Here is a 15,663-nt window from a genome sequence, read left to right on the forward strand (position 1 = left end):
AGAGTGCCCCCTTCTGCACAGGCTGAGAGGTGAATGGACCCAAATATCGTCTGGAATTTGGGGCAGGTTCTGTAACTGCTGCTGTTGGCACAACCAAAAGAAGAGCCCCACCCATGTGTGTCTGCTGCTGCTGCTGCTGCTAAGTCGCTTCAGTCGTGTCCGACTCTGTGCGACCCCACAGACGGCAGCCCACCAGGCTCTGCCGTCCCTGGGATTCTCCAGGCAAGAACACTGGAGTGGGGTGCCATTTCCTTCTCCAATGCATGAAAGTGAAAAGTGAAAGTGAAGTCACTGAGTCGTGTCCAACTCTCAGCGACCCCATGGACTGCAGCCCACCAGGCTCCTCTGTCCATGGGATTTTCCAGGCAAGAGCACTGGAGTGGGGCGCCACTGCCTTCTCCGCCATGTGTGTCTACCAGCCCAGAAAGGCAGGGTGCAGCAAAGCGGACCTTTTCCTGTGATGACTGTCATCACTCGGGCATCACAGTGCCGGGAAGGTGACCTGGGCTGGAAGCCAGGACACTGACCTCTTCCATCTGCTGAGCACTCACAGGTAGCTTAGTAGCTCTAGGCTGCTCTGTGGTGCTCAGTCGTGTTCAATTCTTTGCAGCTCCCTGGACTGTGGACTGCAGCCCGCCAGGCTCCTCTGTCCATGGGATTCTCCAGGCAAGAACTCTGGAGTGGGTTGCCATCTCCTGCTCCCAGGGGTCTCCCCAGCCCAGGGAGTGAACCCGCATCTCCAGCGTCTCCTGCCTTGGCAGGCAGATTCTTTACCGCTGGATCACCTGGGAAGCCCCAGATATCTCTGTGAGGCAGAGTCCCATTTGACAGATTGTGAAACTCAGGTTCAGACATAAAGTCACTTGTCCAAAGGTGCACAGCTGGTAAAGAGGCAGGCAGGGCTTTGAACCAGATCTAACTCCACTGTCTCTGAGTGTCCACAGCCAACCACCATGCCGCCCTCCGCCAACTAAGACCTGCATATAATTCAGTTCATTTGCTGACTATTTGTGTGTCCAGTTTTTGCTGAGGGGTTTTCTTTTCAGTGAGAGACCCCAGGCCATCTGCCTGGCCTTGCCAACGGCTGATGTGGGCAGCTGAAGCCGCATCGGGTGACAACAAATTCCCTTGGTCATTGCTGTTTGGGAGCATCTCTATTTCTCCCTTTCTTTCCATGTAGGTGAAGGGCACATAAGATCAAAGTGCACGGTTCAATGGCACTCAGCCCACCCATGATGTTGTGTAACTACCAGCTCTACTTGGTTTTCAAACATGGTCATCACCCTGAGGGAAGCCGACACCCGTTAAGCAATCGCTACCTGACTCCGGTTCCCGGCAACCACCGACATGCTTTCGGGCTCCATAGAGTTTGCCTGTTCTGGACACTGGGGACACAAAGGGAAGGAGGATCTCTGAGTCTCTTTTCTAGCCTCTGTTTCCCCTTCATCCACCTCGGGGCTCAGGCTACATATTCAAGCATCTTCTTGGACCTCTGTCTTTCCTTCATCCCCAACATTCAACCCATCAGCAAAGTTGATGGCTTTTCCCTCTGAAACACGTGCCTCCTGGATGAGGCAACTTCCCGTGGTTGCTGCCATCCCGCCCTAGTCCACGCCAGCACCATCTCTCGTGTGGACTTTCGCGACACTTGTCACCAGGCATCTCTGCTGCTCCCTTTGGTCTCCAGCACTGCCCTCCTGCTCCTGTCTCATCCACACTGTGCCTCACACACGCTCCTTGGCTCACAAGACAGCCCCCCCTGGGATCCGTGCCCCATCTCTCTGACCTCCTGCCTCAGGACTCACTGGGTACCCAGCACTCTGACCTTGCCCCAGAGCCTTGGACATGCACAGTCTCCTCCTCGGGCCTCTGCCTTGATCTGCTGCTGATGTGGACATTGGCATCTTGGCTCAAATATCAGTTCTGTGGAGGGCATCCTTCTTGACCCCTGGAGCAGCTCCTTGGACCTCACCGTATCTCCTCCATTTGGCTCTCCACAGAGAGAGCCAATTTTTTTTAGGCACTTTTTTCTTCTTTTCCCTCTTTGTTCACTATATCTCTCTCCTAAATAGCACATAGGCAGCATGAAGGCCAGGATCAATTTTTTGTTCCCTAACAGGCACTTAATGGGGCTTCGATTAATATTTATTGGGTTGAGTGACGCATACTGAAAACAACCATCATTGCAAGATAATACCCCGTTTATGGGGGTGCTTTGAAAGTGTATGCAATGCTCTACGAACTGATGTTTACATACTTTATCCCATTTAATCTCTCTGCAACAGCCTTCCTACAAGGACACCATTATTTATCTCCACTTTATAGATGAGGAACTTGAGGTTTGTGGTGCTTTGTAACCTGACCAAAGCCCATGACCAGACTTGAGGTAACAAGTGTGGGAAAGATCTGGGTGGGGGCACTTTCTAAGACGGGCATTGGCTGGGGCCAAATGAAAATTCTACCTTGATTCTTCTGGGGGAGATTATACCCTGGATTGCCAGTTTTTGCAGGGGGATCCAAATCTCTGCCACCCAGGACAAAACTCCGTGGGGTGCAGAGGCTGGGTGGAGAGGGCACTGGGCAAGGAATTTGGAACCTGAGTGAGTCCCTGGTGTGACTCTGACTTGCTCTGTTTCCTCCCACAGGTTTTATACTGCCAGTTTCCTCAGCAGAAAAGAGGGAAGATGGGCTTAGAATATCTTAAAAGTTTCTTGTAGCGATTAGATGTGTGTGCGTGTCTGGAGGGGGTGGGAGAGAAAGAATCACAAACTCCCAGACTAATTAAAATAAGAGGGTTCTGGGTAGAAACAACACTCAGTGGTCATCTGGTGCTCAGGAACCCCTTCAATAGCATCCCAGAGAGGAGATGATCCCCGATGGCCTTGCATACCTCCAGTGATGGCGGCTTACTAGCTTATAAATTATTTGCCAATCGTGGCCATTTAAAAAACCTTATAGAATCCTATCTACTCTTTCATTTGGAAGCATACCCCTATATTGCATACCGAATGCATTGCAATATTCCTAGAACACATTCCATCGAAAACAGGATTTATATTTAGCTGTTTAGTATAAGGAGCTGCCACCGACTAGCTGTCATAAATTGTCAATTAAACAAATATTATTTGTAATTTGGTGGGTTTTTTGCATTTTAAATCTGGTATTTGTGTGTGTGTGTGTGTGTGTGTGTATCTGTATGTGTGTGTTTGCAGACAATTTTGTAGGCTCCTGAAAGGCTATGAAGCCCCAGAGGACAAATCTGAGTCCCTTTCTCTGGACAGCCTCACAGAACTCCCGAGTCGTTGCTTCTCGGTGATACGAAAGTCCTCAGGCCCTCCAACTGAACACCTCACGGCCCTTGTCACTGCCAGTATTGCCCTCACCAGAATCGCCACCAGCACCATCATATCACCATGACGGGCACCACCATCAGTGGTGACAGTAGAGCTGGGCACCAGAACCACCCCCCAGTCCGCATGGTCATTCCTCTCTGTTCTTCCCCGCAGCCTCACTTCAGCGAGGCGTTGCCCTCCCAGCAGGGCGTGTAGCTTGCTCTTATAAGGCGAAAGTCCTGCAGCTCGCTGGGTCACCTTAAAGATATCCACAGCAAACAGCGAAGGCTTGCCAGGAACATTCACACACTGGTTATCTGAGGAAATCCTCTCTGCCCTCCCCCACTTTCCACACCCTCCAGCCCCGCAGGAGAACTCCCTGTGGGATCGCCAGGGCAGTCACTATTACTGCACTTTGCAAAGATGGCTCGGACATGCCGAGTGCCTGGGCTGAGGTCACACAGCTGGCCAGAGGAGGGAAGAGCCCTCTCGGTTTCCAGTTGCAAACCGCATACCCTGTCTGAAGCCTCCTGTGTTTCCAAACCTCATGCATTCATGGACCAACTCCATGATTTTGCCAAACCCAGAAAATATACCAGTTCTATTTTGTACTTAACATTTTTCTTTAAAGTGATGGAATGAATTGCAAAAAGAATTTTGTCTTATTATTACAATAACCACCAGGATCACTTTCCCTCAAATAAGCTACCCTGAAAACAAAGGCAGTGGAGACAGAGCTGATGTTATTAAATTCCATGTAGCTCCTGCTGCCTGAAAAGCCAGCCTAACCCTCTCCTAGTTAGAAAGGCTGTGCTGCAAAGGTGTTAAAGACACATTAGCACCTAACTGATGACTTTCTTTGCATAAAGAAGAAAGCCTGAAGGAGAACTAAAGAGCCAATTTATTCACCGTGTGATGGGATGGTTGTTGGTATCTGAGACAACTGGCCATCCAGGTCCACCCCAGGACACTCAGGGCCACCTGCCACACTGGAGTATTTCGCTCAACCCAGGAAGCTAACACTGTGTAGTGGAGAGGAACCAGGAACCTGTCGGAGGCTCGGTTTTCCCATCTGTAAGTGAGCATGAAACCACAGCATGCGATGCCGGCAAGATGAAATGTGAAGGCAACGGGATGCTGGAGACGTGCTGGCCCCTTGGTAAATGTCTCTCCCCACCCCTGGCATTCTCTGGTCTTCTTGCCCGCCCCTGGCATTCTCTGGTCTTCTTGCCCACCCTCCTGCAAGAGAAGGCACCCCGGTAAGCATGTCTTCGTCTGGAAGGTCTGAGCACAGGGGCAGCTCCTGGGCAGCCCTGCACAGTCTTCACGGCTGGCTGGGACTGTGTGCGGGTCAGAGGGCTTCTCCTCCCAATCTGCCTCTCACCTCTCCCCAGCTCAGCCCTGCTGAAAATAAGGTCTTTCCCAGCAGCTGCCATGGGTTCGAATCCCAGCTCTGCTGCTTGCCAGGGAGGCACTGTTAGCCAGGCAGCTCTGCCTTGAGCCTCAGTTTCCCTTTCTTCAAAATGGGGATACTAGTCCCAGACACTCAAGGGTGTAGAGTGGCTGGTGGGGGGTTAAGAGCAAGGCGCCGCCAGGACCAGTGACCTGGGCCACGTTCTGGCCCCACCGCTTGTTTATGCGGCCATAGGGAGCAGGGACTTGGATTCTCCCACCTCAGATTCCTCACCTGGCACAATGGAAATAACAGGAATCTTCCCGTTATCTGACTGTTGTGAGGAGTAGCTGGGCAAACGTGTGTGAAGCTCCAGAGACCACTAAGTGCTGAGCTCAAGTGAGCGCTCTACAGATGCACAAACACGCGGCACCATCCGGGGACCAGAGCCCGCTGGCCTCCGGGTCCCTTCACCCCCCAAGGCCCCTCCCACACCCCCTCCCTCAGCTACACGCGCCCAGCCCCCAGCCCTGGGGGACCAAATCACTGCTGCCTGGCTTCTACTCCGGATGCAGGCTTTCTGAAGATGCTCACTCAACACAATTCCAAACACACACACAACTGTAGGCTTAACTGTATTATTTGTGACAGGTGATGCTGCAAATGACTTTTATATGTTCAAAACTGGAAGAACAGTGGCGTAAATTATGTCCTAATAGAATTACTAGAGCTGCTGCTATCACATTTTGGAAACTGTGAAATAAGGGAAAACGCTTATATTTAAGCAGTAAAACAGCAGGATTCAGATTGTATACAGAGGATGACTGTAACCGTGAACTCCTTGTTAACCGGCTGGGAAGAAACACAACAAATAAAGTTTATGTCTAGAGGGGCAGGCTGGATGGTAGTAGCGGCTTTCTTTGGATGGTGATACAATGATTTGTTACTGTTTTCTTCTGTATCTCCTTCAAAATCTTCTACACTTGAGAATCAATCGTACTGGGACTAAAAAGCAACAAGAAGATGCAGAAGTGTGTCTAATATATTTTCCTTATATCAAAGGTGAGAATACACCATAGATATGTAAACATGTGTTTATATATGGTGCTTCCCAGGTGGTGATGGCGGTAAAGAACCCACCAGCCAGTGCAAGAGATGGAAGAGACATGGGTTCAACCCCTGGGTCGGGAAGATCCCCTGGAGGAGGGCATGACAACCCACTCCAGTATTCCTGCCTGGAGAATTCCATGGACAGAAGAGCCTGGCAGGCTACAGTCCATAGCGTTGCAAAGAGTCAGACACGACTGAGGTGACGTAGTACGCGTGAATGTGTTTATATAAGAAGTGAGTAAGTTTTTGCATGAAGAAAATCTGAAAAGATACGTTGCAACAAAGTAAAATTGACCCCCTCTTTTGGGCAAGGTAGATGGGGGCCTTTGTATATTATATCATGCACCTTTGTATGGGTCTCCCTGGTGTCTCAGGTGGTAAAGAATCTGCCTGCAATGCAGGAGACCTGGGTTCAATCCCTGGATTGGGAACATCCCCTGGGGAAAGCATGGCAACCCACTCCAGTATTCTTCCCTGGAGAATCCCTGTGGACAGAGGAGCCTGGTGAGCTGCAGTCCATGGGGTTGCAAAGAGCTGCGCATGACTGAGTGACTAAGCATGCACACACCTTTGTATATTGTACCGCTGAGCCATATCAGTGTTTTATTTAATGAAAAAGTGAGAAGAAAAAGTCTTAGCTATCTAATGCTGCTGCTGCTAAGTCACTTCCAGTCATGTCTGACTCTGTGCAACCCCATAGACGGCAGCCCACTAGGCTCCCCCGTCCCTGGGATTCCCCAGGCAAGAACACTGGAGTGGGTTGCCATTTCCTTCTCCTAGCTATCTAATAAACCTTTAGCTATCTAATAAACCTTTAGAAAAAGGCGGTATTTCCCCAGATAGGGGCAGGGTACTGCTTAAACAAAGGAATCTGTACTGGGAATGACTCGGGGGTGAATCAAGTCAGCTGGGGTCTTACTGGACCAAGTCTACCAGCATGTGCTGTGACTGACAGACCCTGTGGATTGCAGGGCTTTCCAAAGAGCCAAATCAGATCCCAGACCCACCCTCTTTCCGTCAGCCCTACTTTTACCATAGAGCCTCCCCTGACAGTGATGCTCCCAGGACGTGTCAGAGAATGCAGGGCAAGGGAAAGGCACTAGGGCAGAGAAAACTAGGAGGCTGGTCAGACCTCCCAGGTCCGAAGGCCTCCTGACCCAGGCAGGCTGTGTGTGAACAGTGCGTATCCTCCGGGACTGTGACCCAGAGAGGGGGCTGGGACTTGGGCCAGAGGGAGGGGCACCGTGGTCAGTAAGGGCCCAGTGCCACGGGATCACCACATTCTGTAGGAGAAACGGGAAATATGGTGTTTAAGTGAGTGAGTGAGTGAGCATTGCTCAGTCGTGTCCGACTCTTTGTGACCCCATGGACTATAGAGTTCATGCAATTCTCCAGGCCAGAATACTGGAGTGGGTAGCCTTTCCCTTCTCCAGGGGATCTTCCCAACCCAGGGATCAAATCCAGGTCTTCCCCATTGCAGGCGGATTCTTTACCAGCTGAGCTACCAGGAAGCCCTTAAGTGAGTACTTCCGGCTTTAAAATAAAACATCTAGGGGACTTCCCTGGTGGGTCAATGTTAAGACTCCGTGCTCCTAAGGCAAGGGTGTGCGCATGCTAAGTCGCTTCAGCGTCCAACTCTTTGCAGCCCATGGACTGTAGCCCACCAGGCTTCTCGGTCCGTGGGGATCTTCAGGCAAGAATACTGGAGTGGGTTGCCATGCCCTCCTCCAGGGGATCTTCCCCACCCTGGGGCTGAACCTGTGTCTCTTCCATCTCCTGCATTGGCAGACGGGTTCTTTACCACTAAACGCAGCGGCGCTGGGTTCAGTCCTTGGCCAGGGAACGAGACCCTGCAGGCCTAGAAGCAAAGATTGAAGATCCCAAGCACTGCAACCAAGATCTGGAGTAGCCAAATACATAAATAAACATTTAAAAAGAAAGGAAGGAAGGAAGGAAGATCTGAAAATATATACAGTCTTTGAAATAAATAAATAAAAGACCCAAACTTTTCAATGAAATCTCATTTTAAAATAATGGCTTTAAAAAAAGATCTTACAGTTTTCTGTTCAAGTCCTCCACCAGCAGGTGTCTAGGACCTTGGCACATTCCTGGGGCTCTCGGAGAGCAAGGTCAGCCCCCAGGATCTGGTTGCTTTTCTAACCACCCTCCCGCCTTCCATACAGCTTTGCGAATTCTGCCCTAGACCAAATCCATTGGTCAGTTTTTCAGGGTTGGAGGTGGGGCCTCTGACATTTACCCACCTCTGCCCGGGGAATGTGGTACGGAGTCCAGAAGAGGGGTGACTAAGTCCAGCAATGGGCTTTCTCCGGGGTAGTGAGTGCTCTGTGTCTGGAAGGGACAGGCAATGCGGCCATAGCTGGGACTGCTGCAGCCTTCCGAGGCCAGAGTCTCTGCCCCTTCTGCCCTCCCCAGCCTCAGTTTCCCCTCCCCTCTTATCACGCCCTGTGTTTCAACCACCCAGAAGGCTTCACCCTTCCTTTCACTCTCGACAGTCTCACACCTCTGTGCCTTTGCACAACCCAGTCCCTTGGTCTGGACACCTTCTGCCTCTGCCTCTGCGGTCTCGTCTCAGCCACCAGGGAAATGCCACCCTCACGGGCTAGCTCGCACAGCTCCCATGCCTCCCCATCACAGCAGCCTGGGAGGCTGGCCTTGGCATTTCCCGTGCCGTTCATTATTTAGACTCCCCGATCTCCTTCAGGGGCTTCTGTCTACCAAATGGCTTCACTTCAGGCTCTGCCCCTTCCCTCCAGCGGCACTGCTCCAGCCTTCATCTCTGCTCATCTGGAAAGAACAAGGGCATCCAGACGGGGTGCCTGGTCTCCCCTTCGCTCCCTAGCACCCTGGCCTCTGGGCTGTCCGGGGAAAGGGCACTTTTCAAAAGTGCAACCTGATGGCCTCTATCCTCAGCCTCCGATCTCTTCCCAGCTCCTGCAGCCTCCAGGGCTAAGTCCACACTCTTCTGCTCGGCACTGCAGGCTTTCCATGATCAGGATCTCGGCAAATCGAGTCCTCTGTTACCTCCTTCCACTGTCCCCGGAGCCTCAGGCAAAACCTAATTGCTCTGAAGGCCCCGAGCACACCTGGAGGCTTGGCAGCCGTGTCTCTACACACGTCTTTCTATGCCTTTGCTACTCAGACACTCTGCCTGCCTGCTGCACTCCCGCTCGCCCCACCCAGCTCTGCGAGTCCTCCCGCCTCCCCGCCAGGGCAGTGGGTGTTCCAGTCTCTGAGGTCTGCTTGCAACTTCAGGGCTGCTTTTGCCCGCTGTTGGCTACAAGCCTGCCTCCCCACGACACCTGAGTCTTTGCACAGGGGCGGCACTCATCTGCCTCTATGTCTTCGGGGCGGCACCCAGGACGAGGCACAAGCAGACCACCAGGAAGTGTTTGTTAAGTGACCGAGTGAGGGGGCCGGATGGCTCTAATGCTCAGAGAGGGTTTGGAGGTTAGAAGATTACTCTCCAGGGGAAAGTGGGTGACTCTAGAGCTGAAAGTGGCCAAGGCAGAGACCTGGGCAGAGCTGTTGACAATTCTTCCTGGCAGCCACATGCTCCTGGAGACTGTCCCCATGGGGCTGGCGATAATCAGCCACGCTGCCTGCTACGATCCGTGACCAACTTGGCTCTAGCCACCTTTCTCTCGCTGCCATGGCGCCAGGCCGGCGCCTCCTGGCAGAGCTACCACAGGGAAGCTGGCATCAGTGAAGGGCAGAGTTAGAAAGGCCCTGTGAGGTCAGCCAGCTCATATACCTGTGTCTGTTTTCAGATGGGGCAGCCGGGACCCAGAGAGGGGCAGCCACTTGCCCAGGGTCACACAGGAGGCCCGTTCTTCTGGATTTTATGAGATACTAAAAAGGATACTCAAAAGAAACCTTCAGAGGGGATAGAAATGGCCTGGGGCGGGGGGTGTCAGGGAAGGCCCTTGAGACCAAGAGAACAGGGAAGCTCTTTCTGAGGCTGACCCCAGACCTGCTATGCAAAGGCGGATGGGGTGGCAGTCAGGGGTAGGGGAAACCCCCTGCAAAGGGCTTGCACAGTGACGGGCTTGCTGCTTTGAGGTCGGCTTGGCCATAGCAGAGTGAGGGCAGATGCACTCAAAGCTGGGTGCAAGGCCCTGTCGTGCAGGCCTAGTCCTGCGCTGTGGGGTTTGTCATTCGGTCTAAGTAAGGGAAGCATGCAACCAACTTTTAAAGCTGATTTGAAAAGACAGCGCTACAAACAAGATACACAAATGGCCAAGAAGCACCCAAAAAGATGTTCAAATTCATTAGCCATCAGGGGAATGCAAATCAAACCCACAATGATATCACTTCACACCCACAGCATGGCTAGGATCCAAAAGTCAGATCATAAGCACTGGTGAGGATGGGAAGAAACTGGAAACCTCAGACAGGGCTGGTGGGAAGGCAAGATGGGGCCACTGCTTCAGAAAACATTCTGGTGTTTCTTCAAAGGATTACACCTAGTGTTATCGTACGACCTGATAATTCTACTTCTAGGTATACACCTCAAAGAAACGAAAATTTATGTCCTGACGAAACCTGTACACAACTCTTCAGAGCAGTGTTACTCATAATAGACAAAAAGGTAGAAACGACCCAATTACCCATCAGCCATCAACTGACGAACGGATAAACAAAACTTGGTCTATCCATGCAATGGAATAGGATTTGGGCCGTGAAAAGCGGTGAAGTACACACGCTACAACAAAGATGGGCCTTGAGGACACGACGCTCATCGAAATACGCCAGACACAAAAGGTCATATGTTGCATGATTCCACTGACACGCAGTCTCCAGAATCAGCACATCCACGGAGACAGGAAGTAGACCAGTGATTTGTGGGGGTGGGGGCGGGGATAGGGAGCCGCAGCCAATGAGTCCAAAGCTGCTCTTTGGGGTGATGAAAATGTTCCGGAATCAGATAGCAGTCATGGTTGTACAGCTCTGTGAATATACTTGAAGCAACTGGCTTGTATTTTGAATTTTATGGCAGGTGAATTATATCTCTATAAAGCTTTCATGTTTTCTTTCTTTTTTTTTTTAAAGAGACCACTCTGGCTGGTGGTGGAGGCAGAGTGGCAGCAGGGAGGCCAGGAGGGCCATCACGGGCTCCAAGGTGGCACTCGCTGAATGTCCGTGGAAGCCTTGCACGGGCCAGCCCTGTTCAGAAGGCCCTCTCCATTCCAGGGTTTCTCAACTCAGCACCGCTGATGTTTTGGACAGGTAAATTCTCTGTTGTGCGGACCGTCCTGTGCGTTGTGGGATGTTTGGCAGCATCCTTGCCCTCTACCCACTAGATGCCAGTACACCTCCTCACCCCCAGCTGTGATAATAAAACTATCTCCATATGTTGATAAATGTCTCCGGGCAGCCAAACTGTGCCCAGTTGAGAACCACTGTTCTAGCCTGTCTTGCTCACCTGGTGGGTTCTTGCTCATCCTTCCAGAACCATTTCAGATACCACCTTGTCTGGGAGCCTCCGTTCTTCCTCCTCTGAGGCCCCACAGTCCCTAAAACAATCCCACACCCCGACCAGAAAAGCCTCGCGGACACGGTTTACGCGCTGCTCTCCCACGTCTGTGCAGGGATGGCGCCTTATGCACCTTTGGGCCCATACCACAAGGCCTGGCACTTCAGAGGTCACTGCTGAGCCATTTCTTTTCTTTTAAAAAGGAACTTGATTTAATTTGGGGGGTCATGCCCCACAGCTTGCAGGATCTTCGTTCTCCAAAGAGGGACTGACCCTGGGCCCCCACAGTGAGAGGCTGAGGAGTAACCACCGAACCGCCAGGGAATTTCTTGAGCCGTTTCTTCCCCTGGACAGTGCATAGGGGCCCCGCCTCCCCCAGGGTTTCTGTGATAAGCACTAAAATGCCACCGATGGCATCTGCTGACCCTTCCTAACTGCAACTAGGAGTGCAGACTCTGAATTTGGGGAGCCTGGGTTTGGGTCCCGTGCGACTGGGGAAGTGGCAGAAGGTGCGGTGTCTTCTCTGAAAAACGGGGCTCTCACTAGCACCTGCCTCGCAGACTCACCACGAGCACACAGTAAAAATGTAACTGATGCCAGATGCTGGTGGTATTAAAAATTTAGTGTTCCTTCTTCCTTCTAAGGTGCCTGCCAGGCCTCAACACAGAGATGTCCCTATTGCCGACAGGCCTCCATACCCCAGCCGTGTCCTGGGTGCTGGCCAGGAAGAGGTGGGAGCGGGTGGAGGAGATGGTCCTTAAAAATCAGACAGTTCTAGGTCCACTAATTATTATAGTATATGTTCCCTGATTAAAATCTGGAAAGTTCATAAATTATAAAGGGGGGAATAAATCTCCCACGGGCAAACACTGTTAATGCCGTTTGACTTATATCCTTCCAGTCTTTTTTCTAAGTACTTGCCACCAATTTGTGATGCCACATATACACATATGCATGTCCCCCTCCATGAAGAGCTGTCCATTTTCCATAGAGGACAGGCTGGTGGTTGCCCAGAGGAAGGGGGCTGAGGCGGGGAGCAGTGGGAGGATGGGATTAGCAGGTGTAAGCTGTTACATGTAGACTGGGTAAATAAGGTCCTCCTGCGCAGTACAGGGGACCGTATTCAGCAGCCTACGATGAACCGTAATGGAAAAGAACATTTGGAAAAAGAATGTCTCTCTCTCTAAATATATATATATCAGTGCAGTTCAGTTCAGTTCAGTCGCTCAGTCGTGTCCGACTCTTTGTGACCCCATGAATCGCAGCACGCCAGGCCTCCCTGTCCATCACCAACTCCCGGAGTTCATTCAGACTCACGTCCATCGAGTCAGTAATGCCATCCAGCCATCTCATCCTCGGTCGTCCCCTTCTCCTCCTGCCCCCAATCCCTCCCAGCATCAGACTCTTTTCCAATGAGTCAACTCTTTTCATGAGGTGGCAGAGTACTGGAGTTTCAGCGTTAGCATCATTCCTTCCAAAGAAATCCCGGGGCTGATCTCCTTCAGAATGGCCGGGTTGGATCTCCTTGCAGTCCAAGGGACTCTCAAGAGTCTTCTCCAACATATAACTGAATTACTTTGCTATATCAGCAGAAATTAATACTATGTTGTGAATCAACTATACTTTAAGTTCCAGTGTTTTTATACTGTGGTAAAATACAGATGACATAAAATTTAGCATAAAAAAAAAGCCTGTCCGTTTTTATTAGCCCCCTGACTGTTCCATCGTTTCCCCACTTTTGAACATTTAGGTCTTCTCTGTTGATGAATCTCTTTCCAGCGGAGCCTTGGCTTATATTCCCATCATCTTGTTTGGATGTCCTCCTCTTCTCTTAGAACATTTTTGGCAAAGAAACCTCTCCAGCCTGCTGGAACACCCATTTTCCCAGAGCAGGGTGTCCATTTTCCCATCGTCACAGACATTCTCCCTAAGCTGAGCTAAATGCTTGAGACTGGGACCCAATCCTGTTTCTGCTTCTCTGGGGCCCTCGCGGAGATGGGCCGCAGCTGGATTTGTTTTCCCCTCAGACATCTCAGCCTGGATGGTCAGTTCCATTAGTCATCATGAGAGGATGCAGAAGGAAGATTGCTCTTGCGACCTGGAGAGGCAGCCTAGGTTGCGGTTAACGGAGGTGAAGCGGCAGGAAAAGGAAAAGAAGCTGGCGGGATAGAGTGAGTCAGCCTGGTGTCTGCTTTCCGTGTGGAGTTGGGTCGTGATCTTTCTTCCTTCCAGACTCCTGGAGAAATCACCTGGCAAAGGCACCCCCCACCACACACCACAGCCAGAGTTCAGACTCACTTTCTCCAGTGATTATGTAGCACCTCTTCCTAACACAGGTGCCACAAGAAACCAGGCAACAAGCACGCAACGAACCAGGTGCCAGGAACGCCATCCACCACCAGATTTGGGGGGCAGTTTGGTGCTCTGAGGAGCACTCTACAGTCAGGCAGGACTGGGGCCAACCCCAGGGCAGGCACTTCCCAACAGTGTGACCTTGTGAAAATCGCAGACCCTGTGAGCCCTGGTTTTCTGTAAACTGGGATTTAATGGCACCGGCTCCCCTGATTATTGCAATAACTATAGTCAATACCATATATATCACGCGCTGAGTTACCAGGCCTGGCAGGTGCCAAAGAAATGTTCTTTTTTCATTCTATTCAATTCTTCTCATAACTCAGAGTCAGAGGTGTCAATAAATATCATTTACTAATTGCCTTTCATAACCTCCAGCAACAGGAATCTCACAAATAGGGAGGAATTCATGACTGGCTATTGCAAATAAGGAAACTGAGGCTCTGAGAGCTTCCCTCAGGAGTCTTTACTGGATATAAGCTGCACATCTAAAATAACCACCAGGATGTTGTATCTGGGTTGGGGAGGGGGGCTCCCAACACCCCCCTCCTCATTTCCTGGGCACTGCTTCATGCCCAGCTGGACCACTAACCAGCTCTGGCAAAGGAGACCAGGACGGACCTGGCACATACAAATGAGTTTCCAGGAGGCAACCGGAGCCAGGACTCTGGGCGCCCGAGTTAGGATATGACAGCTGCCACTGGGGAATACCACGACCCGCAGGTACCTGCTGCCCCACCTTCTTATCCTTGAGTCTGGCCCTGTTCATGGGGGAGGAAACTGAGGCTCCCATGCTCAAGGTCAGCTGCACGCCTTAGGCGGCAGAACTGCGTTTCCAAGCCTCCAAGCCGAGGCCACCTGCCCGGCTCCATCCTAGAGGCTTGCTATCCAGAAGCTCCTGGTTCCAGGTCCTCGCTCCCAGGCATCCGGGTGACAGTCCAGGAGGGCGAAGGCTCCCTAAAGAGCTGGGAGCCTCCTCCCGGCCCAGCCCCTGCCCTCTATCGGCTTTCCTTAAGCAGAAGGTCATGCCTTGCGCCCACAGACAACGCTCTGAGAAAACGCCAGCGCCCAGACATAGGGACAAAACATGGGCTGTTTCTGCGAAAGTGGGTTTTCCAAATCCATCCCCATGGGGGCAGCGGGGACTTCCGCGTGATCCCGCGCCCAGAGCACCACCGAAGACCCACGGGGGCTGCATCCCGCGCTTGCCGCGTTCCCAGGGCGCCACCCTCCGCGAGTCACAAAAGGAAACTGAGTCTCGCCGGCAAAGCGACTGGTCCAAGGTCAGGCACAGCCCGCACGCGGACGGGCCGGGGCTCGAACCCGGGGTCAGGGTCCAGCCGGCGACGGGGAACCGGGAGCAGCCGCCAGGGGCGCCCCTCCTCTCCACCAGGGCCTGCCCGGGGACCCCACCCCGCGCCCAGGCCCGGCGGGGGGACGGCGGCCGCGTTACCTGGAGCTGCTGCCGCCGAGGTGGCTCCGCTCGGGCTCGCCTCCGTCCTGCGCCCGCGCCGGCTGCGCTCCGGGCAGGGATGGAGCGGGCGGCGCTCCCGCCCGCCCGCGCCCTGCGCCTCGCACCCACTTCCTCGTCTCCGCCCCCAGCTCGCTGCTCCTGGCTCCCGCTCGCTCCTTCCCTTCCTTCCCTCTCCGAGCCCCCTTCTCTCCCTCTCTGTCGTCTCTTTCCCCCACGGCGCACGCACACACTCGCGTCCTCTCCTCCTTGGCTCTCCTGCCTCTCCCACACTCTCCCACACTGTCTTTTGCTTTCTTCTGGACCTGCTTTCCTTCTCTCTCTGCCTCTGACACTTTCCCTTTTGTCGTTATTTTGGTCACGCTCCCCCCTCTTTCCCTCGCTTTCTCCCCTCCCTTCCCCCCCCGCCCCTCCACTGCCTGGCCTGGGACCCAGCCTCCAGCTGTGCCTTCCCTGGCTAAGAGGAGGGGGACTCCTGACCACAGCTGGAGGGCCTGCCCTGGGGAGGCTA

The 15,663-nt window shown here is 52.6% G+C and overlaps 1 protein-coding gene across 2 annotated transcripts in view; it reads right to left on the reverse strand.

The window, feature by feature from the left end:
- The window catches only part of HRH2 (histamine receptor H2), a 49,803-nt gene extending 34,603 nt beyond the window's left edge, over positions 1-15,200 (reverse strand). For both annotated transcript variants that reach the window (XM_069597554.1, XM_069597553.1), the window contains exon 1: positions 15,135-15,200. The gene's annotated coding sequence lies outside the window, so the exon portion shown is untranslated. The remainder of the gene's footprint in view (positions 1-15,134) is intronic.
- Between the last annotated feature and the right edge of the window lie 463 nt (positions 15,201-15,663).

The sequence above is a fragment of the Ovis canadensis genome, chromosome 7, assembly GCF_042477335.2.
Source record: "Ovis canadensis isolate MfBH-ARS-UI-01 breed Bighorn chromosome 7, ARS-UI_OviCan_v2, whole genome shotgun sequence".
Classification (NCBI taxonomy): Eukaryota; Metazoa; Chordata; class Mammalia; order Artiodactyla; family Bovidae; genus Ovis; species Ovis canadensis.